At 40.4% G+C, this 14,219-nt stretch overlaps 1 long non-coding RNA gene across 1 annotated transcript in view; it reads right to left on the bottom strand.

Annotated features, from left to right (window-relative positions):
* Nucleotides 1-13,962, bottom strand: part of LOC133948991 (uncharacterized) — a 29,633-nt gene extending 15,671 nt beyond the window's left edge. Inside the window, exons 1-2 of the long non-coding RNA XR_009920112.1 lie at nucleotides 13,501-13,962; nucleotides 8,356-8,412 (exon numbers count right to left, since the gene is read on the bottom strand). This is a non-coding gene — a long non-coding RNA (uncharacterized LOC133948991). The remainder of the gene's footprint in view (nucleotides 1-8,355; nucleotides 8,413-13,500) is intronic.
* Nucleotides 13,963-14,219: the final 257 nt, after the last annotated feature.

Here is a 14,219-nt window from a genome sequence, read left to right as displayed (position 1 = left end):
AAGAATGTATGACTAAATTAAAGCTGCAATCCAAAATGTTATTCATTGCGTTAAATAGATTTAGATTTTGTTTGAGCCGTCGCAATGTTCGACAATGCTAGTGGACACAGGAAAATGCTACAAATATGAAGTCAAGTGCTCTTTAGGCTGAAACATTTCATCTAAAAATGTCTCATTTTTTAGCTCAGTCTTACTTTGGTTAGCTTGTTTTAACAGAGCATAAAAAGATGGTATATTACAAACAGCAGAAAGGCATATTTTTTATAAAATACCTAATTTTAGACATATTTTTCATATTCGAAGATCGCACCTCACACACACACACACACACACGCAAACACACACGCACTCCTCTTGCTGCCTTTCTACTTACTAGTCATATTTCAGGGTCCATTCCACATATATAAACAATTGTTTTTCGGTTCTTATAAAACAAGACTCACAAACTGGTCTGTGGGACTCTCAGGGAGTGGTACTACCTCTTAAAGGGTTCGGACCTGCTGTCGGTTCTGCTTTAATGCCACGTCACAGAGACACTGCAGCCTGGATGGTCCTGGCATGACCTAGCTCAGCCCAGATATCAGCCATTCGCACCCCAGCCCCCAACAGGACCGTACACCCACATTTCATACAAGGATGTCAGTGGTGGTGGTGTATGTGTGTATGTGTGTAGTTTTTTTAACTACAAAATCTCTGTCCTTCCTGTGCCTCTGATTTTCCCTCTGTTCTCCTCATTTAAAAAAATCGGACACATACGACACATACTCTCACCCAGTGACAGTATGTTCGTGTCAATCGCGAGTGTTTGTTTGACTTCATATCTAGCACGAGTATGCACACACATTCTCTCTGCTTCACACACACATGCACAAGTCTGGTTTACACAAAGTGATATTATTCACGTGTCTATTTATCTGAGTTTTATCAGTAAATTCTATTAAATTAGGAGATAATTTGTATACTTTTACTGCTGGTTGTGGTTTGATAAGAAAAACGTGACACAGAGTGTGAACTTAATGATCCACTCAAGGACGTGCATGTAGCACGCTAAAATTGAAAATAAAGAGTTATAATAGGTCAGAGCATCGCCTAACTGCTGCAGCCATAGAGACTTGATGCCTGTGATTTATCTTTAATTGGATTTTTACAGAGCTGTCTCCCAGTGGGAAGCTGCGGACTCATTTCTGAACTGTCCCTACACAACTTCAAGCAAAATGTACAGACAAATAAGCAAAGTTGTCCTCCAGTTATCAGAAAGGCAGAAATGGGAAACTATCGCAAATCTGAGCTTCATAATTGTTGTTAAATCCGTACAGCAATACAGAAAACACTAATCTGCATATTTTTACATACATTTCATGTGAAAACACTTAACACTTTTTAGGGGTTTTGTTCTCTGCTCCTTTTCTATTCATGGCTGACCTCAATATTAACCTCAAATCATTGTTAAAAACGTAGCCCTTATCCATTCGTCAAACAATGTATGACATTCATTTTGGTTTAACTAAGTTTAGCCTGGACATGAACACATGAGAATTTAAACTTTATTGATACTAAAATGTATCCGTAATAATCATTTCTTCTTGAATATATTTTCCAGACAGTTTTAAGGTTTGAAATGTTTTCACAAAAATACAAAACACATAAATCTCCATAAACACACTGTGGTGTCTGCTGCAGTGTGCAGTCTGGTGAGAGGGGAAAGGAGACGCTGGCTCTCAGGGGTTAAGATGCTAGCAGTCATGTGCCTGTCGGCTGCAACAAAAGCCTGCCTATGTAGGGTGCATACAGATGGAGCGAGCTCCTTTGTGTGCAGCGTTTCACACGTCGCAGCCTCGGAGCTGCCAGGTCTGGCTCTCTGGGCCTGGCTACAGGCCTGTAGCTAGCAGCTTGTAGCACCTGACGCTGCGGCTCACACTTTTCTTTCTGTGTAGCAGGTTTTAAAAGATAATAATGGAACAGAAATTGCAGATAATGGGTCACACTGCTCTAAAGAGGAGAGGTGAGCACAGTGAGGCGGTCGGGCGGGTTGGCATCAGCACGGCAGGAGCAGAATTGTAAGCATGGCTTTTACTCCAGGTCGGCCACAACATGTTTGAATTGTCGCTCTTCTGCTGTCAATTGAATACTCTGATATAAATACAAACGATGAGTGTTTTAACCATCTATGTTCGTCTGAATATCTTGCTATATTTATGCGACGTGCGCCAAGTAACTAAGACAAGCTCCTTATATTGTACATGTAGGTGTACAGTGTACACACACAGTGATTAAACTAGCAACTGCCTAGAAACTAACTTAACTAACTAACACTAAAATATAGAACTTTACATCCAAGTCTCCTGAGAGTGAAATAGTTTTTATCTATAAAAAAGAATTGTCTGCCCTCAACCACTTTTTACTGCAGAAATGTATTCATACATACATATACTGCACGTTGTGAAACACTAATACTTTTCTTTCTTAAGATTTAAATGGTCAATGACACATTTCACTCTGCACCACATTATACACAAGAAGCCTGTGAGGGGAAGTTACTGAGATCATAATAATTGTGCCACACTTATTAAAACCCTAACCAATTGTAATGATTAGAAGGGTCATTTTTTATATCTTTCCATTACTCATAATTATGAAAATGGATATATACAATAAGCAACACCATTTGTAGTCTAACACTGAAGCTTTCCAGTCTATTCACTCATGAGCCACTCAGGTGGATCCTCTCACCCAGAGTGAGTGAGCAGGTTGGGTGTTCTCTGTCCTACCTGAGAACCCTTCAGCAGCACACCTGGCTGTGAAGAGGGGGCGGCTGCTGACTTTTTAAATGCAGGACAATCTCTGTGAGAACTAACAGACCCCGCAGCCATGACTGCACTTACAACCCACATGAAGTGGATGGATATGCTGCAGAGGAGCTGCATTATTCTCAACTACCCACTGCTTTTGACTAAATTAACTTTTTAAAAATATCATTATATATAAGCATATCGTACAAAAATGATCCGTGTGGCTGTTTTGGGTTATGGATGTTGAAAGCCCCAAGTGAACAACAGAGGCTACACGCAGGAGAAAACAGAACCATGACAAGTCAATTCTGCCGTCCTCCCAAAAATGACAATCAATCTTTAATGAGAGGATACTGTGTCTTCTCAAAATGTTGTCCAAAAAAAGAAACACAGAAACAGCCTTTGTTTCAATTTTTCTAAATATGTTCTAGAATTGGTGCTTCAAACATGCTTCTGTGTTGGCAGTCATTGACAGCTGTGGCAAGTAATGAAGTACATTTACGATAATTAAATATATTTTTCATTAGTTTCCAGTGGATTTATATCTGCAGTCTTTCACTGCATCAGCAAATATCTGTACTTTCTACTCCAATATTTTTACAAAACATCAAGTTATAAGTTTAAATAGTCTTGAGAGTAATCAATCCCGAGAGGGGAATTGGTTCACTGTCCATACTCGGAAGTTAACATCAGACACTGCCGGCTCCTGCAGCAGCAGCAGCACCAAGACTTTGCCATAATGATGAAGCAGACTGCTGCATTTGAGAATAGGCTTTATTCGGCAAGTACTTCCTTTTAATATTTAAAAGCAAGTACCTACTTACTTGAGAAGACGGGTAAATGCGGTACTTATACTTTTCCTTTTGTACATTTTTGTCTATTTGTTTGTACTTAACATGCCTACTAACCCCGCCACTAGTCACTGAATTGAAAAACTGCATGTCGGCAAAGTCAGTGCCCTTTTTACAGAATATGGGCCCTGCTAGCTATAAGCTAGCTCAACATATTTCATCCGTTGGCTTCCACTAGTTTTCATTATGAATAATAACAAAGCTAAAAAGAAAAAAAAGTAATTTGTTAGCCTCTACAAACAAAACATGAGACATAATGTGTCAAATTCTCAGAGATGAGAAGGGATAAAATATAATTTCAAACTAAGTTTTAACGTTCATGACTATTATTGACACAATGATCCTGTGTGCTGCCATCACACTTGTTGTTGATGGTGAGGTGCAATGAGCTCCCACATGGTCTGGTATTGTTAAAGAAATGTTATTAAGGTTGTGTGTCTGAGACAAAGAGTCTACCCTCTCTCGCACACACACACAAACACCGTCTGTCATTCAAACAAGCTCCTACTATAGGTTGTATGTTAATTAAACTTTTGTCTAAACAGCCTGGAGAGTATTAGCTCTTCTTTTCTGACCCTGACACCCTCTCATCACCAATCATGTCCTAAAACACACACACACCCTCATACATACATAGATACTGTAAACCCCACATGCTTGAGTAATATACAACCAGGACAAGCCAGCTGGGAGCCTGAAAACCCCAGCGATGGAGGCGACGTGAGGGGAGGGAGGAAAAAAAGGTACCCTAGTGTGTTAGTTTTCTGCCAGGGAGTCCCTATTGACCTGTTAAACCTTTGTGACTGGAACAAATGCAAATGGCGCTGACTTGTTCACACAAAATACTAAAGGCCCATTGAAATGAGGCCCCGGAACCACAATGCAGCAGTGGCCAAGCGCTCTGTTGAGGGGGGGAGGCAGGCCCCAGACTGAGAGAACCAGAGAGACAGATTCTTTTAGCCATTGCACAGTTCATTTTGGTTGTCTGGTGGAGAGAAACCATCCACTCTCATTACTTCTCCTTCATGAGCACAAACACACACACATGCACACGCACATGCAGACGCACATCAACACACAAGTTACCTCACACCTCTGCCCTAACTAATTCATTAATACTGTTATACTGCTTTGAACCCTATAATTATCTCCTATCAAATAGTTTTTGACTATAAATGCCAGTGGACACGCACTGTTATCAAGCATAGCACCAGTCATACTTGATAATCAGACACTGCTTAATCCACCTTGGCCTTTGCAAGGATACTCAGTGTGTCCATGTGGCTTACATCATATCCTCCTTTTTAAATCTGCCCACGGGGTATAGAATAAGAAATGGGGAGAGACACCAAGCAGGAAAGACAGAAGAGAGGAGAAGAAGTATAGTATAGTGGTTATCTCAAATAGAAATATTAAATAACAAAGAACCCTATAAAAGATTATGAAATATTAATTGTAAAGCAATATTTAATTTTTCAATAATGCAGATGTATACATTTGGTTGCTAAAATGTGAGTAGGGTATTTACATGCCACAGAAATGGAAGAAAGCCAGACAGCCCAGTTGAGGTTTTCCATAATCATGAAAAAGAGCTATTCCAAAGGAGATGGGAGATTTGAATGAGTCAGCCCACAACTTGGTCAACTGGGTTACAAAAACAAAATTCTTCTGCACGTAAAACGCAGCCTCTGATGCTAAAAATGAAAGACGTCGAGGCACTGTGGGTGGGAGGCTCCGGGATGAAAATATCCATTAAAATGCCAAACAAACCACCTTTAAATGAAATATGGTGTCGTATATATGCGTACAGGGGAGAGGCTCGGATCTTCTTCAGCTCATCTGACTGTAAATGTGACAATCTTAAACTGATACTACTGAGAGAATAATGTTTTTGACAGTATACAGCACAGTAGGTTTTTGGGTGTCATGGATGGCTCTCTGTTCAATCCCTTCTATCCAAATATGAGATTAGCAGAAGGCTGGGGATGGTTCATACCATCACTTCTGGACAACACCTGATTGGAGGGACGCTGCCTACTGGACCTTCACTAAACCAGTTCTATTAAATGAAGGGTTATTTCCAAAAGTACTGATGTGTGTGGTGGGACGAAAAACCAACCAACAAGAGTCCTTTATCTATCGATCCCAGTACATCGTGAAACCAAACACCTAACTCACTATTCATTTGAATGAGCAAAATATGACATTGTATTTTGCAGTAGAAGACCTCATCTGTTTAAGCTCTAATAATATTTCTATGAAACAGTTGACTCTAAATCACTTCTCTTTTAATTGGCTGAATAGATTTTACTACTTTTGTCTGGATTAATTTAATTAGAGAATTTCATCAAAAATGAAAGCAACATAAGTTTTTCTGGGCATTAAATTTGACATTAAATTTTGTTATATAAGTCCATAATGTTACACAAATTGAACTGCTATTGTATGTATTAATAAACTCTTTAGGTTTTTTTTCATTCTAGGAAACTTCCATTTTAGCTTTTTCAGTTGTAAGCTTTGCAAGACAAATAAACGTATCCTACTCTCGGTCAACCGTGCAGTGTGTGACGCAACACCTGCAGAGGTCCCACATGAGCCATACCTCTGCAGAGAGAAGGACAGAGGAAGAGGAGAGGGAAGAGAAACGCCAGAGAGAGAGAGGTGACAACTAAGCTACGGTCGAATAGTAAAAATAAAAAAACATTTCCTTTACGAAACACTTTTGACCTTGATGGAAAACACCATGAGGTCATGGAAAGAGGAACGAGTTAGGATAAGAACGACTATCGGCTACGTTATTATGCCACTGTGAATTTTATTGATAAATGTTGCTGCCACAGTTTGGGGTGGCAATATCTTTCCTAAAGGATGTTCTAGTGTATTTTCTGCAAAAAGCATGAGAAAAGAAGCAACAAAGCACCTTTCCCACCTCTCTGTTAGGATACTTCTGTGTGATTCCAGTTTTCTAGCACAGAGCCAGACTTCAGTCGAGCAGTTTACTAACAGTTTTTATTGACTGTTAAAGCTTGTTTTGTGGGTCTGAGCAACTTGTTACACAGATCAACACAATGAATGGAAGACTTTTAAAAAACAAGAAGAAGAACGTGTCATTTTGGATTTATAATATATTCATATAACTTTTGTAGATTTTGCTTTATTTGATAGTCAGTATAAGTAGAGGCATAACATTTACTTTTGGTCTGTATTACTACGGAAGCTATTTCTATTATACACCACATAACATTTGTTCAACTTTCTACCCCCTATCTGTCTCCTAGTATTTACTTTAACAATTGAAGCTTTCATTAAATATTTCAAATGTGAAAAAGTTAAACTCTTTTAACCATGCAAAACTAAAAATCATAAGACAAAATCCTGCTTTAATCAATAATTTGATCTGACTTTTATACTTAAAAAAACTATTTGATGCATATTATCATTTATCACGCTGGACAAGACAGAAGAGCTGATGTGCACTCGAGTCGAATTTCAACTATGAACACACAGGAAAAAGCAGCTGCCACAACAAAATAAAACTTTTAAGGATCCTATTCCGTCTCACTCAATCAGTCACAAGTAAATCCAGCGCCTGATCCCTCGAAGCCACAGAAATTAATTTCATATTCTAGTGAAGCTCCTAATGTTTCCAAACATACTTGTCATTATGTCAAGATGAATCACAGGGAAAGGGTACAAACTGATGTGAGAGACATGCAGAATTGTTCTATTATATGCAATGATGGGATATCAAAATGACAGCAGGCTTCATTCAATACAAGAATTAAATGCTGTGGCTCCAGTGAAGTCCTACATACAAAACATAGTTTGTATGTGACTGTGAGGAGTAGGGGTTGTTTCTTACTTTAGATGTAGAGGAACATCAGGTTTCGAGCTGCGTCAGTGAACCCAGTGAACTTTTCTGAGCCTGTTATTGATCTTGCACTACTGGAATTATACAGCACCGGTAAACTCCACCCATCTGGTAGCCCATGCAAGTTAAAACAAACATGATACAATAGCTGCAACCAGGATTTAACCCTGGCCAGGGACAGGTGGTGTTTTTGAGTTATGAGTATTTTTGTCAAGAATTAATTTATCATTTAACACTGCTGTCACAAACGTATAGTGAAAACTGACACTTTTCTTTATGAGCAAAAGAAAACACTTAATATCCCTTTGTCAAATTGCCTAAATTCCATGACTACAGCATGAGTCATGGAAGTAATTCTGTCAACTTCTTGGAAGAAAATAAAAATTGGTTTATTTGTTCTCAGAGTCATGTTAGATATATTATCCATTATGATAAAATTAATAAAACTATACTTCTACTCAGTAACACTGCTCATAAACTTAAAGGTAGGAATCTTTTACCTTTATCAGTAAAGTCAGAGTGCTAATGGTGTTACTGCACACACTGTGGAATGATGTCTTCTGCCTGAATTCTATAGATAAAAATCATAGATTTTTCAGTTCTATTAAATTTTTTACTTAGTATAACCTAGTAAGTTCCTTATATATTCTAATAGATATGGCATGCCAATTAATGCAAAATTCAAATTAAGGTGCCAACATATGTGCATTTAATAATCAAACAAATAATCAGCATCTTGCTGAAGAAGCATAATAAGGCAACATAAACTTTGTCTTTGCCCATATACTTCCATACACAGCCTCAGAGGAAATTTGTGTGTGTGTTACAGTCCCAGTTTACTCACGTGGTTTTTAGAGTCTGAGAAGTTGTTGTTCCACATCCACATTTGTCCTCTGTTGACCTGCACCCAAAAAAAAAAAAAAAAAGACACAGGAACAAAATTCAATTCGCAAATTGAAAAGGATGGAAGGTCACAGCTCGGCTGTTTCGACCTGGACTGTTAACACTGATCAAGAGCTGTGATTGATTAGGGCGTGTGGAGCGCGGTTTGGTTGCAGGTCGTTCTCCCACAGCTTGTGCCAGTACAACAGAAGTACAGGACATTCTTAGTTGAACATTTCTGCCGATGCATGTCAGCGGCGTTGGGCACAAAATCAGCTTGAGTTCATTCATCTTCTTTGAAACCTAATCTTTCAGTATCAGTGATGATTATTGAGTTTCTTATTTCAATCTATGATAACACAACGGATTCAATGTATAGAATAAGAAGCATTACATATCTTTTTTAAGACAAATGAAATGAAGTTCATGCAGGAGTTGGGATGCAAAGACGGAATACTGACACTGGGTTTTGGTTCTATACTGACTCACACAGCTGCATCTCATGTTATTCTTTTTTTACGTCTACGTATTACATTGTGTGTCAGCAGCTCACCAGAACACCTGTACATTTAGCTAAAGAGGAGAGCTCAGATAATATAGTAAGGAGCACATTCACTTTGAAAGTTTTGTTTTTAGCAAATTACTTGTTGCCATGACTTGTGTGATTTTATATTAATTGCACTAGCCTGTGGCTTCATTGTGACTTAATGTTGATAGTTAGTTCTCAATTTATGGTTCTATTGTTTCAAACTGGAATTTTAATTACTGATCGCTTCGTTGCTGAAGTGCAGATTTACATGTTAATTGTAATCGCCGTAGAGCTTGGTGCACAATTGATTATTATGTAAATTAACGGTACATTAAATATATATGTATTTATTAGTTGTATTTTGTTTACAAAGTTAGAAAATTTGGATTTAAGTCAAGCCCGATGTTAATATACTCATAAAAAGAATGATCCCAGTCTTCCACACAGCTTATTAATTACACACTGGTATCAGATCAGTAATCTGTATCGGCTGATACCCAAAGCCCAGATATCAGGATCAGTGTCCGTACTGAAAAAAAGAAACGGATCATTTTATCTCTTTTAAAGGAGCAGACATTTATCATGAAGAAATTGTGTCCATTCAGTGAGTATTACAATAAAACACTTCACTGATTCACTCTCTGCCCTTTACGAAGGTCAGAGCACAAAGTCAGCCACAGCTCTGACTGAGTCAGGCTCATGGGAATGTGGATAAGACACAGACTTAAATGGAGAAGTTATCAGAGCAAATCTGCCTCTGCTGTATTGATACAAACGTCTGTATACTGTCAAGAAATAAAGCAACGAAACTGCCACCGCATTTCTCCATGAACAGTACGGTTCTGCTTCTCAACTGCCGAAATATAGGTATTCCTGTCGTACTATAGCAGCTATGCTGTAGTTCAATATTGCAGACATAAAACCCAAACAGTTAAATATTTTGCGAGCAAATAAAAAAGGTTTAGTAGGTGGTTTCAGTTACAATATCTGGTCTCATTTAATTCCCCCACTCCAAAAAACCCTTTCCCTGCAATATGTAAACCAAACCTTGAAGATGAGATTATCCACACCTCGGGTTTAGGTCATGCTATTTAAACATTTATAACATTTCCCTTGGCCTGTTTTTGGTTCTTGGAACAAGCATTTCTCGACATGAAACGTGACTGAGAGCAAATTTAATCTCAGTGACCTTCAAAACCAAAGTTTTGTTCTGCCAGTAAAATGATATTCAATATTAATATTTTAGCCATTTATCTCTCGCCCAGAAGGGTTTGTCAGATATTTCTGGCGCCTGCTCTTTCCATACCCCACTTTTAGGGAATACAAAGGGACTCAGAATCCTTCACAGTTCCTCAACATTGGCTTTAATAAAACCAGTTTGTGTAGGTGTTTTATGTTTTTTTTCCCCCCTAAGTACATAACGCAGGCAGACTCTTTTTACTGTGGGTACGGTAAAACTGAACCGGAAGAACCTGCATTGCTCCCCACAGAGCTCTGCTTCATTTGCTTTTCGTCTCTCCTTTCCTCTGGCCCTCCCTCCCTCCCCACGTTCTCACAGGACTCTTGAACTCTCCATAAACTCGTAGATTCCCTGCAGAACACTGCCTTCTATCCAACATCAGTCGAACTAGAAATGAAACTAAATAGGTGTGAAAAAAGGACAAGATAGGACAATATGGTATAGAGAATGTAGAGGAAGAGGGAGGGGAAAACAGAAAATGAGAGAAAAGCAGGGCAGATTGCAGAGGGTTGAATCAATGCAGCGGCCTGGTCTCTTTTTTTCCTCCCCTCTCCTTTTTTTTCATTTTTTTCTCTCGCTCTCAAATGATTCACAGTGGAAAGAAAAGGCCTTTTCCCTGTCCTCAGTTGAACTCAACATCAGCTTCCTGTTAGAAAGGCAAGGAGGAAACACCCAGAGCTACGCGCATGCATGCACACACGGACAAATACACACAGAGGAAGGCCTTCACTAGAGTGGATTCTTTGCTGCCAGAGAAATTAGGTCAAGCACTTAAATGCCCTGCACTGAGATGCGCAGAGATTTAAAACGTGAAGTGTTTGGTGGGGACAGCAAAAGCAAAACCAGATCAACAAACACTTACACACACAACTGCCCTGGCTGCACTTGAAAATATACACTAGCTACACTCTATGCTACCAAATCATAGCTCGCCGCATTGTGTATACCGTAAAAAACTGAAATAATCTGACAGACGCCCACTGCTCGACTGTTAATTCACCCTCCATCTGTGCAGATTAGAACATGACAAGGTGGCTCAGGCACACACAATAAAAATAAATGATGCGTATCTAAAAGAGGCTAACAGAGACACCTTTTAAGTCTCTTCTCGGGACGAGACCAAAGCAGTACGTGCTCACATTCTCAAAATGCCTGATGACCTGATTAGGGAGTGACAGGAGTCTCTGTGCGCCTCCACAACGCTGCTCAGGACAGGAACGGGACAGCGCAACACACCACACTGCAGTATCAGCCGTGCACGCGCCGCACCAGCACCCCCCCCTCCCCACACACACCTCCCGCCCTCTGACCTGAAATGCCCTTAAAGAAACAACACACTGCATCGTAATCACATCCAATCAACTATTCATAGAAAGGCTGGATTGCTTTATGACCAATATCGCCGTTTAAGGTTTCAATCAATTGAGATATGAGAGAGTGGGAGGGAAAGTTGGGACAGAGGATGAAAGTGTTCTGAAAGCAATTGAGAGGAGATAAGAGTGAATCCAGGTCTCTCTTCTCCTCTATATCGGCCACTGCCCACGACGAGGGGCTTGCAGCACCAGGGTGGCAGGTTTAATCAGACAATAATATCGCCATTTTTCCCACTAGCCGTGTGCTCTCCTGTCCCACTAACTAAGAAAAATTTGACTTGGACCATTGTCTGAGGAAAACCTGTGTTTCTGCTCCATTTTCTCAAATATACATGGCATCTTCCTGTTTATAAGGTAGTCTGTGTTTTAAGCAACAAGATGCAATATCAGCTTATTAATACATCACATAATAGAGCTTTATTTACGACCAAGGGCTGCGGCCAAAAGGTCGATGTGACCCAGTTCATATTCCAGCTTTTGACAGTTAAGTTCTTCCTTCCAGCTGAAGGGTGAGAAAAACAGACAACGTGGTAATCACACAACACCATGTCTCTGTCAGCCAACACACATCTCATCTTGGGAAACACTGCTGCGTTGCAATTTCCATTGACACTCCGGTACGAACAGAACCTTATCAAGGCAGCCAACCTGCAGATGAAGACACACACGTACACACATACATACAAAGCGAAATACATGCAGGATGACTGATGATCTCAAAGGATTAACGAATCCTAAAGATAAACTGATAAGTGCAGTATGAGAGTATTCGGTATTTTAAACTTGGGACTTGTCCCGAGCATAAGGTGTAGATGTGCTGTGGGTAGAAGTTATCTTAGGCATGAACAATAGCTGTGGCATGATCTTATACAACTAAACTAAAAAGAGACAATGTCCCAAGTTCACATAAAGACAGTTCAGATAATAAAATGGAAAAAACAATGTGATTCCATTGTAAACAATAATATTTTTATGATTTTAAGAGCACCCGAGCGTTTTGCTCTTGTTGCTCGGAGCAAGATGACGGCTCATATTTAATCATTTTTTATGGAAATGTGCAATTATCATCTATAACCACAAGAAGATTTAAGCTATATAGTGAACTTGATAAGAACTTCAAAACTTTTATTTTGTTCTCTAATGTGGAAACCTACGTTCAATCAATTTAATTTCTCAAATGAACTAAATTAATTGTCTTTTTTTTATATTTAAATACTTGATATTTAAGCTCACAGCACACCTGAAAAGCAGCCAGGAAACAACCATTCTAACCATCAAAAAATACACTGAGCTACTGCGGAGTCTGCTCCTCTCAGATTTCAAAGAATTAATTTCATCAGAAACTTCTCTGAGGGAAACCACAGTGACACATCAGTGGAAACCACACAGCTCCACCATATGTTCTCATGTCTTACATACACTGATCATCTCGGGGTGAACAGGGTCAGCGCCGCGTTTCTAATTGAATGCACGTTTCTGCTGAAATCTTACAAATTGCTCACTTGGAGAGCGGGGATGTTTTTCCCCCACCGGCTCGACGTGATGCTGCCTGTATCTGTGCCTGCGTCGGGGACAAAGGGAAAGATTATGCCTCAGTGTCTGCGAAGGGAAAGTGGGCCACGCAGAGGCGATCTCTCTTTCCTTGTTGTAGCGCAGGAGGGAGAAATGTGCTGCCCGGCGTCCATTTCATTCCCTCGCTAAAGCGCTGGAAAGATGTTCGCGACTTGTTTTCAAATTCACAGACGATTATGTTAAGCTGTTAAGCTCTTAGTCCGAAAGCGCTTGTTTTCAGCGGCACCCTGTAAAACTTCTCCCCCGAGGACCGTGGATCGTTTCAGTCACAACAGCGTGAACATCCAGTGACCCAGCCTAGAGGAAACACGGCCGTGCGCTTAGAGAAAAGACACTTCTACGCAAACGTACACGACAAAAAAAAACAAAGAGGTAACAAATAAAACTACATACCAATAAAAGTCAAGTTCAAGTTGGACGGTCTCTTCCTCCAACGCCGTGGGCTACACGCCTCCTGGACTGTGGCGGGTCTGGTCTCATGGCGAGCAAGGGAGACACACACAACGCGACAATATTTGACGACTGAGATGCAGGAGACATCGTCACGTTGAGGACAATTTCCAGAGAGCAGCTGTAGCGGGACAAATAAAACGAGTGGTCCCCCTCCCTCTCCTCCCGCCCCTCGCTGCCTCTCTCTCGCCGGCCGTGCAGCTCGGTTCAACGGGGACATAGGGCAACAGACTGCGCCGCCGCCGCTGAACCAGATGCGTCGGGTTCAGCTGAGGTGACACGGCCGTTATACAACCGGCCCGGGCGGACAGCAGGTAGCCCGTGAGCCGCCACCGAGCCGCTTATTTAGTGTCTCTTAAAGCAGAGAGACAAGGCGAGAGCCCGGTGGAACATCCACAAAAAAGCAGGCTGCGTTGGATCGTTTATTCAATGGCCCCCTCCTCTCTTCTCCGGCCCCTTCCGCGGGGTAAAAAGCACCATTCTCTGATTTGACCTCACCTGATGTCAGCCTGGAGGGAAGGGCGCTTTGTGGTGGAGAAGAAGCCTCCACTACCACCGCAAAATTATATATATCACATATCTGTGAATTTAGAGATTAAAATGTAATAAAATACAACGAGGGCTCCACACATTCACAATTTGAATGTGGTGCACAGCTCCAT

Source organism: Platichthys flesus, chromosome 23, assembly GCF_949316205.1.
Source record: "Platichthys flesus chromosome 23, fPlaFle2.1, whole genome shotgun sequence".
Taxonomy (NCBI): Eukaryota; Metazoa; Chordata; class Actinopteri; order Pleuronectiformes; family Pleuronectidae; genus Platichthys; species Platichthys flesus.
This window is presented reverse-complemented; position numbering and strand designations above follow the sequence as displayed.